Source organism: Anomalospiza imberbis, unplaced genomic scaffold (genome assembly GCF_031753505.1).
Source record: "Anomalospiza imberbis isolate Cuckoo-Finch-1a 21T00152 unplaced genomic scaffold, ASM3175350v1 scaffold_900, whole genome shotgun sequence".
In the NCBI taxonomy this organism is placed as follows: Eukaryota; Metazoa; Chordata; class Aves; order Passeriformes; family Viduidae; genus Anomalospiza; species Anomalospiza imberbis.
Genome location: NW_027100522.1, coordinates 21783 through 34717, shown reverse-complemented (window position 1 = coordinate 34717; position 12935 = coordinate 21783). Strand labels below are relative to the sequence as shown.

At 44.3% G+C, this 12935-nt stretch overlaps 1 pseudogene; it reads right to left on the bottom strand.

The window, feature by feature from the left end:
• Window positions 1–477: 477 nt before the first annotated feature.
• On the bottom strand, window positions 478–6107 carry LOC137467959 (NADH-ubiquinone oxidoreductase chain 2-like; annotated as a pseudogene).
• Between the last annotated feature and the right edge of the window lie 6828 nt (window positions 6108–12935).

Genomic DNA, 12935 nt, shown 5'->3' with positions numbered 1-12935 from the left:
TCGAATGAGTAGACTTAGGGCAGTGCCCACTATTCCGGCTCAGGCGGCAAAAATTAGGTAAAGGGTTCCGATATCTTTGTGGTTGGTTGAGAATAATCATCGGTTGATGGATGTCATAGGTAAGATGGCTGAGTGTATAAGCGTTAGGCTGTAGTCCTTTTCACAGAGGTTCAATTCCTCTTCTTATCGGCTCTGTGGTGAAGTTCATGGTGAGTTGCAAGCTCATTGATACGCATTAATTGTGCGTCGGAGTCTTAGGCAGAAGCCTGTTGGTTAGGGCATATAGCTGTTAACAACAGTGTTGTGGGATCGAGGCCCATCTGTCTAGGAAGTAGGTAAGGTCCTAGCTTAATTAAAGTGTCTGAGTTGCATTTGGAAGATGCAGGGTAGAATCCTGTGGACTTTAAGCAGAAACTAAGAGGGTTTCACTCTTGTTTAAGGCTTTGAAGGCCTTCGGTTTGGGTAATCCTAAGTTTCTTAGACGGAGTAAAGGATTAGTGGGGAGATTGGTAGTATAGCAATGGATGTTGTGATTAGAATAGCGACTAGGGGGCTGATTGATTTGCTAGTGCGTCATTGTTTTATTTGGTTAGTGGTGTGAGGTGGGAGTGTGATGGTGGCACAGTATGCGAGTCGTAGATAGAAGAATAGGTTTAGTAGTGAGAGTAGGGAAATAATTGTAGCTGCTGTAGCTATATCCTCTTTAGTTAGCTCTTGGATGATGAATCATTTTGGCAGGAATCCGGTCAGGGGTGGTAGGCCTGCTAGGGAGAGTAGGGTCAGTAGCAGTATTGTGTTTAATGATGGGGCTTTTGTTCATGTAGTAATTAGAGTGGATAGGTTAAGTGCTTTGGTTGAGTTGAGGGTTAGGAATACTGCTGCAGTTATTAGTGAATATAAGTAGAAATTTAGTAGAGTGAGTTTAGGGTTGTAGGCAATAATGATAGTTATTCATCCTAGGTGGGAGATAGAGGAGAAGGCTAGGATTTTTCGGATTTGTGTTTGGTTGAGTCCTATTCATCCTCCTAGGGCTACTGAAAGGATGGCTATGGCAGTTAGGATTATGGGGTTTAATGAGGGGGAGGTCATAAAGAGCAGTGCAATGGGTGGGAGTTTTATGAACGTTGATAGGAGTAATCCGGTGGTGTCAGGGTCCGCAAATACATGCAGGGTCCCTGATAGGTTCTTTTTGGAGATCTCAAAGCACAAAAGACACAGCAGGGGACACAACACTTTGCTTAAACAAAAATGCACTTTTATTTAGTGCCAACAACTGCGATAGTGGGAGAGAAATAAAGAGATAGAGTGAAAGAGAAAGAGGGGAAGGGGATTATTGCTACCAGTCTGAAGAGACGAGGCCCTCGGAGCTTGACGAGATGCTCATAGGCTGTCTTCTCCAGGTGGGGTCCGGACAAAGTCCTCAAAACTCCTTCAGTCTTTTATAAGGTTCTTCAAAGCGGGTGGCATCTGGCCAAAGCAGCAGTTCTCCTGGCTACATGGTGGGTGTGGACTCATTTTGGGAACCAGTTGTAGTCATCACGTCAGTGCAGGACCAAGAGTACAGGACCGAAGGTACAGGACGAACTGATTAGGGCTCAGTCCACCATGACCAGTCCATTGTTCTCGCACTGAGTTCCCATGGCATCGCATACCAGTCCTTAAGGCTTGGCAGATTTTCCACCTCAGCCAGGCTAGAGCTACTTTCAGGGTCTAGGGTCTCAGTCCTTGGAGGCAGTCGTGAGGCAAACATGAGGGATTTTCGGACAGACCCTGACACCACCCCGTGACTCACGACTGGCGACGAGAGTACTCCATCAGCAAGGTCTGCAGCGTTGTCACAAAGTCTTCAGGGCTCGACTCATCAGTGTCTGGCAGCATATATCCCAGAAAAACAGAAACAGAAAAAGATATCGAAGAGGAAGAGGGAAAAAGTAAAAGAAACAAGGACAGGGATTAAGAAAAGATAGAATAGGAAAATAATGATCAATATTGATTATAACAATTTTTCTTATAATTGAAACAATTTCTTTGAAAACAATCAAAACAAATCACAAAATTCTTTTACAAATTTCTTAAACAAAATCTCCAAACAAAAACTTAATCACAGTATAAAACAAACAATACTAATCAAAACAAACAATGAACAACTAATTAATTTGCTGTTGCAGGCCTAATGTTTTACTGCTCGTGTAGTTCTTCTTGTGTCAATAACTCTAGGAATGTCTTTAACAAAAGGGGTTTTTACTGAACTGTGTGCATCTATAATTGATGTCAATCGGGTCAGCTGCCTCATCATTTTCCAATTCAAAATGTATAAAATGGCTGATAAAACAAAACCAATTAAAACCAAGATCAAAAGAACAACAATAGGATGGCACACTTTATTCAGGATGCCTGTAGCAGTAGGTGACCACCCAAAAAGAGTATCCCACCATCTGTGTTCAGCATCCTTCCTTACTCTTTCTAAAACGTGATGTATCTCCTTCACATCATGATGGACTGTTACCAGGGTCTTTTGCCCATTTCTCTTGACCTTTTCTAAAATTTCAATTAAGTCCTGGTGAAGCAACAATTGCTTAATCAAAGTTAAATTCATTCCAATAGAGGCAGGCAATATCTGGTGAATTAGTGTAAAATTGGATTGTAAAAGGTGGTAAGACATAACTGGGACAGTATAAGAAAAATCACATCCCGTAATCGTGGTAAAGTTACAGACACAAAAATTTGAATGATTCTTTGGATTCACTGCTACATTTTCTATAAGCACTACATCACAAGCAGTCCTTACACACACACACCCATTACCTATGTACACTAATATTGTTACAGGAGTTTCATCAGGGTGAACTTCAAAATGGCAAATATTCTGCTCTGTGTCCAAACAAATGTCTTGAGCTATAATTGCATTACTTTCACAAATAAAACCTTGTTGCTCCCGGACAATACAAGATTCCAAATTTACAGTTTGCCATTTCTTATCAATTTGACGTGCCCATTCTCTATGCTCGGAAGGATAGAGAATAGCTCCGTCATGATTCAGTCCTAATGCAATGATAGGGAAAATCAAATGCACTGAAGCATTAGATATCGTTAACACAAAAGCTGTGGCTGTGTTTGTACTTGGGTTGTAAGTGAAGTTCACCAAATTCCACCAGGATTGGAATTCCTTTTCAAAATCATTTGCATTGTCCCAAATTATTTTTCGAATTTCAGTAGGGAAAATGCCTTCTTCACCTTCTCTTATAATTGAAGCAACAACTGTCTGCATCCAGAGCTGTGCCTGGATGCAGCTAAGGGCCAGGGAAATGTTGTTTTGTGCAACACTAAGTGCATCAATTATTAATTTGTGATCATTCACATTTACCTTTTCCCAATTTGGTAATATGTTTGATAACAACCACTGTTGTGTTCCCAGGGCGGATAAAGAGGACTGCAGGGGTTGTTGTAATTTTGTCAAGTCTCTTGTGGTGGCAACTAGTTTATTCATCAATACTTCTGAATCAATACTATTTAGGATTCCCAATCCTGTTCCCACAACACCGGTTATGTCTCTTGCCATCCGTTTTTTGGAAGGGTTCCGTTTTCGCAGCCAGGTGGTCCACCCTTGAAACGAAGTTTGCAAAAAGGGTGAACAGTTTGGCTGAATTTCTGAAACATTGTTCTGCATCAGTAATTTAACTTGTTTAAGAGACCATGCCGGATTGAACAATATTTGTTGTTGGCCAGTTTTCTTTATTACATATGGTCCGATTTCAAAAATTTTCGGGGTGAGCATGACCGGTGGTTGGGTGGTGGGCACAGTAGGCATTACTACATTGACATCAAGTCTTCCCCAGTATTTAAATCAATACTTTAAACTTAAAAGAAAGCACTTCAGTATTTTTGGACCAAAACCAAATTACTTCTACAGTTTGTGTTAATGTGAAATTGTGCCAATAACCCTGTACGCTTGGGTGCGTACAAACCTTTTTGTGCTTAAAGAGATCCTTTCACCTTTTCAGCATGCTACCACAATTATTTCAGACCATGGCCACTCAGCTGGTTTCTGGCCATGGGGTTGTGGTAGGATGCAGAAAAGTATCACCAGTTTTAGCATGGATTAGGTGGTCTTCATGTCCCTCGGAGTTCTTCTGTAAAAGTAAACACAACAGAATCCTGCCACTATAAGGCAGAAAAGGTTAGAATGATGGAATTATCCGGCGTGTTTTTATCCAGTGCTCTTTTCCTAGAGCATCAGAAGCTGTCCATGCATGTTTATTCAGAGAGGGTTTTAGCACAAGTGGTGCTAGCCCTATAGTAAGGGAGGTCCACCAGAACAGGTTGGCCAGGGTAATGTGCTGGATTATTAGGATCATCTGGTACACAGCATAGGAGTCAGTGTAGTTACAGACAAGAGAGGTATTCTGTACCTCACGTTGGAAAACACTCCAAACAGCTGTCAGCTCCCCAGCCTGAGCACTGCCTTCTCCCTCAGTAATAATTAGTTCACCAGAGGAAATGTGGGGGGCTGCTGCCCTGTATCTCCACACCTTCCCCTCTCGTTTAGCAGAGGTGTCAGTGAACCAAAAACTTGCTGATTGTTCAGGGGACAAAGGAGGGGCTACTTTGATTACAGAGGCAGGTTTGTCATGGCTGCTATCCAAGCTCTCAGTTTCTTGGATTGCTATAGTTTTTACATCTCCTTCTGTCATTGAGAAAAAGTTACAGTAATGTTCAGCCTGAGCATACCACTTTCTAACTGAGGCCCTCTGAGCCACCCCGTCAGGAGGGGGGGTTCCACTAGTGACTGTCTTAATAACCTTGAAGGGGCCCCTTAGCACAATAGGTTGGTGACGTGCTATTTTTTCCACTTCAATGAGAGCCAAACTAACCACAAACAGCCCCTTTTCCCAGGTAGTGTATCTTTTCTCAGCGTCTCTGAAACCACGAGAATAGAAGCCCACAGGCCTTGTTGGACCCTCAGGTCCCCTCTGCCATATGTGTACTGACAGCCCTGAGGCAGCGAATCCCCATTCTACCTGAAAGGGATCTGTAGGATGGATGGGACCCAATGCTTGATAAGCTGTTGCTTCAAAAATCAGCAATTGCAATGCTTTCTCCTGAGAAGGAGTCCAATCCCATTTTACCCCTTTCCTCAACAAGTCATAAAGGGGAACAAATGGGTTGTTCAGGTTACTAGGGAATCTATCTGGTCTTCCTACAGGACATACAGCTGCTGTGGTTTTTTGAATTAAAATCACTGTAGGTTTGAGTGATTCTGGAGGCCCTTGAATTAAAAGGGTCATTATTTTGGGCTTCACAGGTAATTGCATCAGGGATTCAAACCCAGGAATTAATTTCTTTTCATGAATCATTTGCAGGCAAGCAGCTTTGTGCACACTTTCTAGGAGTTGGTCGGGGGTACTAATTATAGCTATGGGGTCTCCCCTGTCCAAGGGGCTCGTTCCCCCGGCCCAAAAAGCCGCACGCTGTGTCAGGGACCATGGAGCTCGAGTGTTTCCTGTTGTTAAGAAAACTCCATGTCCCCAATAGCCACTGGCTTCTTGCTCACTTAATTTAATTTGGTCTCCTCCAGTGAGTGAGACTCTAAACACATATTCTGTCTCTGATTCTTGAGGGAGACGTGAATATTCTTTCTTTAATTTGGCTAATTCAGTGGCAGTGTATGGTATTTCTTTGGTAGTAATGTGAGGATCAAAATCCTCTTCATTTATAAAATTGTGTTCTGTTTTAATGAGAGGTCTCAAATGGGAACAACAAGATTCTCCACAATTTTGTATGTGTACCAATTCTTTCTGGGGGTATATGTGTTTAATGTGGTGTGCTTCTTTCTCTTCTACTTCTTTTGGTGATTCTACATGTTTTAAGTTTTTATCTCTCTCCTCTCTAAGACTTCTTTCATATTCTAGTTCTTTCTGCAAAACTTCTACTAGGGTTTGTAGGGAGCCTATTACTGCTTTTTCTTCACTCACCTGTTTCTCTCTCTCCTCTCTAAGACTCCTTTCATGTTCTAATTCTTTCTGCAAGACTTCTACTAAATTTTGCAGGGAGTCTATGATAGCGTGTTCCTCACTTCTTCGCTTGAAGCGAGTTTCTACGGCTGCCATAAGACAAGCTCCCAAAACTGAGCACAAGATGGTTTTATTTTTGCCCAGTTTGAATTTTGTATCATGTTGTAAAGCACATACTCTATCAACGACATTATCCAAAGTAAACCAGTTACTTTGTGCCCATTCCTCTTCTCCCGGAGAAGGTTTGGCATTGTGCTTAGCTAGCAAAGCATAAAATCCAGCTTTAGTTTTGTCATTAATGTTATCACTCATTTTGTGAAGGGACCAAAACCACTTTCAGGGAGGTATTCTTAAGTTACACACAAGCACAGCTAAAACTGTGTTTCCCTTCGCTTCCCTGGAGTGGGTGAGGGGACCAAAACTGTTTGGGAGGTACTCCTTAGTTACAAATAGTTGTCTCCTCAACTGCACCAAACAGCTCAAAAACACACACAAAAAATAAAACAACAAAGTCCCATCTTTTGTACAAATGAGATCTTTTTTAAAAAATCCTGAAGACAGGGGATGCTTTTCGCCTGGGTGTATGCAGTTTGCGGGAAATTCCACTCGCCCCCTTTGCTTTCTAGACAGCGCTCACTGTACGTGGCGTGCTAGGTGCGGCTGAAGCGAGGGTCCTTCCCCTGTTACAAACTACATACAACCAGCAACCCTTAATCTGTCTACCAAGATCCTGCCGACTACGCCAATTTAATGTCAGGGTCCGCAAATACATGCAGGGTCCCTGATAGGTTCTTTTTGGAGATCTCAAAGCACAAAAGACACAGCAGGGGACACAACACTTTGCTTAAACAAAAATGCACTTTTATTTAGTGCCAACAACTGCGATAGTGGGAGAGAAATAAAGAGATAGAGTGAAAGAGAAAGAGGGGAAGGGGATTATAGCTACCAGTCTGAAGAGACGAGGCCCTCGGAGCTTGACGAGATGCTCATAGGCTGTCTTCTCCAGGTGGGGTCCGGACAAAGTCCTCAAAACTCCTTCAGTCTTTTATAAGGTTCTTCAAAGCGGGTGGCATCTGGCCAAAGCAGCAGTTCTCCTGGCTACATGGTGGGTGTGGACTCATTTTGGGAACCAGTTGTAGTCATCACGTCAGTGCAGGACCAAGAGTACAGGACCGAAGGTACAGGACGAACTGATTAGGGCTCAGTCCACCATGACCAGTCCATTGTTCTCGCACTGAGTTCCCATGGCATCGCATACCAGTCCTTAAGGCTTGGCAGATTTTCCACCTCAGCCAGGCTAGAGCTACTTTCAGGGTCTAGGGTCTCAGTCCTTGGAGGCAGTCGTGAGGCAAACATGAGGGATTTTCGGACAGACCCTGACAGGTGGTAAGGGGTGACCCTTGAAGGACTTCTGGGAATCAGAAAGGGAAGGGCACTAGTCCCAGTTTTATTGCAATTGCTGAGGTTAGAATTAAGCAGGATGCTGGGTGGGTTAGTTGGGTGATGTCTCACTGTCCGGTGGCTCATGCGTTGGTTATGCTGGAGAATAGTACCAGGGCTGAGGCAGTTGCCTGGACTAGGAAATATTTAGTTGCAGCTTCAATGGCTCGTGGGTGGTGAGATTTTGAGATTAAGGGCAGAATAGCAAGTGTGTTGATTTCAAGGCCGGTTCAAGCTGTTAGTCAGTGGTTGCTTGAAATTGTGATGGTAGTTCCTAGTATTAGGCTTAAGGTAAAAACTAGTTTCGCTTGGGGGTTCATTAGCAGGGGAAGGGGTTGGACCATCATTTTTGGGGTATGGGCCCGATAGCTTGTTTAGCTGACCCTACTAGGAAATAATAGAAGGGAAGTATAGGGAGTTTTGATCTCTCTAGTGCAGGTTCAATTCCTGCTTTTCTAATTGTTAGGAAATGAGAGGGTTAGTGCACCTCTGTGTTCACTTTATCATAGTGACCCTTAGTACTCAGGCACATTTCCTGGAATTACAGGCAGGGGGGTAGGCCTGCGTAGCAGATTAGTAGGCTGGCGTGTCATAAACATAGGGCTAGTGTAAGCGGGAGGAAGTTTTTTCATCATAGGTGCATCAGTTGGTCATATCGGAATCGAGGGTATGAGGCACGAATTCGCAAGAATCCTGCTGATAGTAGCAGTGCCTTTGTGGCTAGTAGTACTGGATATAATTCTTGGGGTGGATTACGTAGGCTTGGATTGAAGAATAGGATGGCGGTTAGTGTGTTTATTAGTATGATGTTAGCGTATTCGGCAAGAAAGAATAGGGCGAATGGTCCTGCTGAGTGTTCTACGTTAAAGCCAGAGACTAGTTGTGATTCTCCCTCTGTTAAGTCGAAAGGGGCTCGATTCGTCTCGGCTAGCGTGGAAATGTATCATATTATGGCTAGTGGTCAGCAAGGGAAGATGAGGTGAATGGATTCTTGGGTTACTGCTAGGGTGCTTAGGGAGAAGTTCCCACTGACAAGGACGACAGATAGCAGGATGATTGCGAGGGTTACCTGGTAGGAAATTGTTTGGGCGGCCGCTCGTAGTGCTCCAATTAAGGCATATTTTGAGTTGGAGGCCCATCCTGATCATAGGATGGAGTATACTGCTAGGCTTGACATGGCTAGCAGGAACAGTACGCCTAGGTTTAGGTCTGCTAGAGAGAATGGTAGGGGAAGAAGTGGGGTTCAGATAGAGATTGCAAGAAGAAGGGCTAGGACAGGGGTTATGACAAATAGAATTGGAGAAGAGGTTGAGGGTCGGATGGGTTCTTTAATGAACAGTTTGATTCCATCTGCCAAAGGCTGTAGAAGTCCAAATGGTCCGACAACATTTGGTCCTTTTCGGCCTTGTATGTAGCTTAAGATTTTGCGCTCTACTAGAGTCAGGAAAGCTACTGCAATTAGAATAGGTAGGGCGTAGGATAGGGCTATAATGAGGTTAATAAGTATTGGGTGGTTAGTCATTGGGTGGTTTGTTTAGCTAGGGAGAGGATTTGAACCTCTGCGTTAAAGGACTTAAGCCTTTTGCATTTTCCGAGCTCTGCCACGCTAGCTGGTCCTTTTCTTGGACGTGGTTGGTTGTGATAGCTTTTCGTAATTAAGTTGGTTTTATTACTTAGGGCGAAGGCTTGCTTGTAGTATTGGCCTCACTTTTCCTATCCTTTCGTACTGGGAAGAGTTCATCATAGATGGAAACCGACCTGGATTACTCCGGTCTGAACTCAGATCACGTAGGACTGTTAATCGTTGAACAAACGAACCCTTAGCAGCTGCTGCACCGCTAGGATGTCCTGATCCAACATCGAGGTCCTAAACCTCCTCGTCGATACGGACTCTCGGAGGAGATTGCGCTGTTATCCCTGGGGTAGCTTGGTCCATTGATCAATTGTATTGGGTCTGGTTGCTGTTAGCACGTTGAGGAGTTGCTCTTGGTCTGGAGGTGTGGTCTAGTTTTTGGAGGTTTTGTTTTGCTCCAAGGTCGCCCCAACCGAAAAACGCGAACCAATCTCTTATAAGTTAGTGAAGCCGGTGGGCGGGTATGTGTGTTAAGGTGGTTGCTGGTTTTAAAGTTCCACAGGGTCTTCTCGTCTTATGTTATTATCCCTGCTTTTGTACAGGGAGATCAATTTCACCGATTGCCTGTAAGAGACAGCTAAGACCTCGTTTAGCCATTCATACAAGTCTCGATGTACGGGACAATTGATTGCGCTACCTTTGCACGGTCAGTATACCGCGGCCGTTGAACGTGAGTCACCGGGCAGGCATCACCTTCAATACTTGTTTGTTGGTTTGCTGAAGGCTATGTTTTTGGTAAACAGTCGGGCCTTGACGGTTTGCCTAGTTCCTTTTACAGGTTTTAATCTTTCTTAATGGACGCTCCTCTGTCGGGTTAACAATATGTTTAATACTCTGCTTGTTTAATTAGTCGTATATTGGTGGTTTGTTAATAATGGTCAGATTCAGGGGGTGGTGCTTGGGGGGGTTGGAACTTTGTTAGTGGGAGGGTTTGGTGAGACAAAGGTTAAGATTTTAGGTTGAATAATCATGGAGAATGTGAACCATGAGATGAGCATAATAAAAAATCAGGGGCCTGGGTTTAGTTGGGGCATATCATTAAGGAGGAGACGGTCCTCTTTCTTTAGCTGAAAAGGCTAATGCTAGTTCATAGCTTCTTAAGGATTGGGGTATTTAGGATGAAATTGATGAGGATCAGCTCTCGAAGTTGGCTAGTGGGGTCGATTCTACTACAATGGGTATGAAGCTGTGATTAGCCCCGCAGATCTCTGAGCACTGTCCGTAGAACACTCCGGGTCGGGAGGCGAATAGGGAGGTTTGGTTGAGGCGACCTGGGATTGCATCGGTTTTCACGCCTAGGCTGGGGACTGCTCATGAGTGAAGTACGTCGTCAGCGGTGACGATGACCCGGATGGTAGAGCTTATGGGGATTACAACACGATGGTCTACTTCTAGTAGTCGGAAGTGGCCTAGGGGGAGGTCCGTTGTGGGGATCGTGTAGGAGTCGAATGTGATATTTTTTAGGTCGGTGTACTCGTACGATCAATATCATTGGTGACCAATAGCTTTTAAGGTTAGGTCTGGTTCATTAATTTCGTCTATTATATAAAGGATTGGTAGGGATGGTAGTGCTAGTGCCACTAGGACTATGGCTGGGAGAATTGTTCAGACAAGTTCGATTGCTTGAGCATTGGTTGTGTTGGATGATAGCTTTTCTGTAAGTGTGAAGGTTATTAGGTAGAGGACTAGGCTGCAGATTGCTAGGGCAACCATTAGAGCGTGGTCGTGGAATCCTATTAGTTCTTCTATGATAGGGGAGGAAGCGTCTTGGAAGTTAAGTTGTGAGTGATTGGCCATGTTTGGGTGTGGAGATGCACTGGGTTTTCACCAGTAATTTAGCCTTGACAAGGCTATGTAATGGTTTTACTAGCATCTCTTTATGAGAAAGAAGCATAAGTGGTTTATGCGGTTGGCTTGAAACCAACATATGGGGGTTCAACTCCTTCCTTTCTTGTACTTGGACGAAAGCTGGTTCTTCGAAGGTGTGAAATGGTGGTGGGCATCCATCAATTCATTCGACATTGGTGCTTGTTAGCTCTGGTTGCGTGGCTTTACGTTTTGATGCGAGGGCTTCTCAGATGATGAACAGTAGTATGATTACGGCTGTTAGTGAGATGAGTGATCCTACTGAGGAAATGGTGTTTCATAGTGTGTAGGCGTCTGGGTAGTCTGAGTACCGTCGTGGTATACCGGCTAGGCCTAGGAAGTGTTGGGGGAAGAAGGTTAGATTAACTCCTACGAATATCACTCCGAAATGTGTTTTAGCTCATGTTGAGTGGAGTGTGTATCCGGTGAATAGGGGGAATCAGTGTGTAAATCCTGCTATGATTGCGAATACTGCTCCTATTGATAGGACGTAGTGGAAGTGGGCTACTACGTCATAGGTGTCCTGTAGGGCGATATCTAGTGAGGAGTTAGCCAGTACGATTCCTGTTAGTCCTCCAATGGTAAACAGGAAGATGAATCCTAGGGCTCATGGCATAGGTGGGTCTCATTTGATTGTTCCTCCATGTAGTGTTGCTAATCAGCTGAATACTTTAATTCCAGTTGGGATGGCAATGATTATGGTAGCTGATGTGAAGTATGCTCGGGTGTCTACGTCTATTCCTACTGTGAATATGTGGTGGGCTCAAACGATAAAGCCTAGGAAGCCAATGGATAGCATGGCTGATACTATTCCTATATATGCGAATGGTTCTTTTTTTCCTGAGCAGTAAGTTACGACATGGGAAATGATACCGAAGCCTGGTAGGATGAGGATGTAGACTTCCGGGTGGCCGAAGAATCAGAAGAGGTGTTGATACAGTACTGGATCTCCTCCTCCGGCTGGGTCGAAGAATGTGGTATTGAGGTTGCGGTCTGTGAGGAGCATTGTGATGCCAGCGGCTAGTACGGGGAGAGATAGGAGTAAGAGTACTGCTGTAATTAGGACTGATCAGACGAACAGGGGGGTTTGGTATTGTGACAGTGCAGGAGGTTTTATGTTGATTGCTGTTGTGATGAAGTTAATTGCACCTAGGATTGATGAGATACCTGCGAGGTGTAGTGAGAAGATAGCTAGGTCTACTGATGCTCCAGCATGCGTTAGATTGCCTGCTAGTGGTGGGCAAACTGTTCAGCCCGTTCCTGCTCCGGCTTCGACAGTTGAAGATGCTAGGAGTAGGAGGAAAGATGGGGGGAGTAGCCAAAAGCTTATGTTGTTTATTCGAGGGAATGCTATGTCTGGAGCTGCGATTATTAGAGGGACCAGTCAGTTTCCAAATCCTCCGATCATAATTGGTATAACTATGAAGAAGATTATTACGAAAGCATGGGCTGTGACTACAACGTTGTAGACTTGGTCATCTCCTAGGAGGGATCCGGGCTGGCCTAGTTCTGCTCGAATGAGTAGACTTAGGGCAGTGCCCACTATTCCGGCTCAGGCGGCAAAAATTAGGTAAAGGGTTCCGATATCTTTGTGGTTGGTTGAGAATAATCATCGGTTGATGGATGTCATAGGTAAGATGGCTGAGTGTATAAGCGTTAGGCTGTAGTCCTTTTCACAGAGGTTCAATTCCTCTTCTTATCGGCTCTGTGGTGAAGTTCATGGTGAGTTGCAAGCTCATTGATACGCATTAATTGTGCGTCGGAGTCTTAGGCAGAAGCCTGTTGGTTAGGGCATATAGCTGTTAACAACAGTGTTGTGGGATCGAGGCCCATCTGTCTAGGAAGTAGGTAAGGTCCTAGCTTAATTAAAGTGTCTGAGTTGCATTTGGAAGATGCAGGGTAGAATCCTGCGGACTTTAAGCAGAAACTAAGAGGGTTTCACTCTTGTTTAAGGCTTTGAAGGCCTTCGGTTTGGGTAATCCTAA